Genomic DNA, 2105 nt, shown 5'->3' with positions numbered 1-2105 from the left:
CTGTCACTTCACCTACTTGCTATATCATTAACGCTCCCTGTTTTCCACGGTGCTGGATGTCCCCAGCATACTTTACACTGGGGCTGGGGGGCTCCTGTCCTGCCCTGCGTGCTTGGGTCCCTTTGCTCCCGCCAGCTCACCTCTATGCTCAGTTACAGTCTTTCCCAAACTTATCATTGCCAGTTGTTCTTGCAATTTAAATATTTCATAAGCTGATAAAATACGAGCGCCACCAAGTTGAATCTTTGGAAAGACGCACTATAAAGGAGTGGCTACAAAAACCGCTATAGAATTAGATGTGAGAGACTCAGCTGTAAAGGACTGAGACATGAATAGTTAGAAGCTGGGCTTCTGCTCTTAGGAAGTGTTTGAAATGTCTATGTCTCAATCCAAAAGGCACAGAAGTGGCAGGTGAATGCACTTTATGCGAGAGAGGAAATGAACAACTCCATTTAGTTGGACCCAAATTTGAAGACCATGGCCTACATGAAGGATTTCTATTACTTAACAAATCATAGGACTTGCTTTACGTTAAAATGAAATGTTCAAGGTGCGTATGCATATTCTTATGACTCTTCATCATAACTGACTTTTTTGATTAACTGACCAGCTGCTGGTCCCCAGTGACCGCATAAGAGGGCTCTAATGCATCCAATCTATTTTAGGCTGGCTGATCCCATCCGGGTCTGGGCAGGAAAGTGGGAAGTAATCCTCTGACTTCTTGTGCTAGAAAGCAAGGTGCTGAAATACGAATGGGATCTTAGCAAAAGGATGCAGAAGCCAGACTGAAGGATTCCTGTTGGCCCAATCTGGAATACTTTGAGTTAACAAAAGGAGAAACAAAAGGGAAAAAAAAAGAAAAAAAGGAAAAAGAGAGAAAGGGGATAAAAGCTAAGCGATTCTTTACAGAAAAATGTCAGCTAAAGATATGGAAGAATTTCCACTGAATTAAGTGATTAAGGCAAGGACTGTGAATGGATGCCGAAGCATCGGGTGAAGGACTATTGTTCAACGGGATATTCACACTGTGCCAAAGCATCACCCCACGGAGTACTAACAACAAAAGGGGAAATGCACTTTTATGGTGCAGAGATAAATAGTGACCACCTGCACCAGGTGAGCCAAGTTGGCATCACTAGCAGGGGTACAATAATAACAGCACGACCTGCCATCTCATGCCTCCTGATACTGTGTCCTGTGACTGTTCTTGCCAAAAACATTTAACTTGAATCTAATCAGCCTTTAGACCTACTTCTCGTTCACAGGAATAAAAGGAATAGAGAGCCAAGTTAAACTCCATCAAGAGGAAACGAGGCATTCTATAGACAAGCGCCTGCACTGTTCAAAAAGTCCCTATCGTGGAACAAAAAAAGGTGGGAGGACTGTAATAGATTAAAGGAGAGAGAATCAAATGCAATGCAAGTCCTGGTTTACAAAAACCAGCTCTATAAGAGACATCTGGGGAACTCTGAATACGGATTGAAACAGTGTTAATTGTTGAGGTGTGATATGGTATGGAGGATTAGGAAGCTGACTGTACTTTTTGGGGGATATACATACTTAGATGTTTAAGGATGAAAGGCCCGCCTCTCATATTCAAATGGTTCAGCAACAGAGAGAAAGTGAAAAATATTACCAAATGTTGAATTTACGTGGAGGTACAGAGGTACTCACTGAAAATCTCAATTTTATCCAAGTCTAAAAATTCTCAAAATAAAATGTTGGGAACACAAAAACAGAAAAAACACAAAACATAACTAGAAGTTTGCTCATGTTATACAAGTTCTGAGTTCCCAAAATAGCAAGGGGAAAGTAATTGGAAGAACAGAAAAAAAGATAGACAATTGCCCACGTTCACTCCTTTTGTTCATCTGAACATCAGACAATACAGAAAGTGCCAACAGTGTGCTCTTTGTTAAAGAAAAGTCATTCTCCAGCTACATGTGCTCCAGCCCCAAGTTGGAGGCTCTTACTCCTAAAGATACAAGAGGCTGGTTCTGTAGTTTTCAAAAACTATGCTCATTACTCACGGGGTTCTCCTTACAGTCTTCACTCAGCATCTCTGGAGCAATCCAGCCTTCTGTGCCGGGCACCCCTGAACGGCG

General features: G+C 42.0%; 1 protein-coding gene across 1 annotated transcript in view; it reads right to left on the bottom strand.

Annotated features, from left to right (window-relative positions):
- The window catches only part of ERN1 (endoplasmic reticulum to nucleus signaling 1), a 61348-nt gene that overhangs the window by 12253 nt on the left and 46990 nt on the right, over window positions 1–2105 (bottom strand). The gene's annotated exons all lie outside the window — the stretch shown is intronic.

This window comes from Pteropus vampyrus, unplaced genomic scaffold (assembly GCF_000151845.1).
Source record: "Pteropus vampyrus isolate Shadow unplaced genomic scaffold, Pvam_2.0 Scaffold143, whole genome shotgun sequence".
Classification (NCBI taxonomy): domain Eukaryota; kingdom Metazoa; phylum Chordata; class Mammalia; order Chiroptera; family Pteropodidae; genus Pteropus; species Pteropus vampyrus.
The sequence above is the reverse complement of the archived record's forward strand: the minus strand, read 5'-3'. Positions and strand labels throughout refer to the sequence as shown.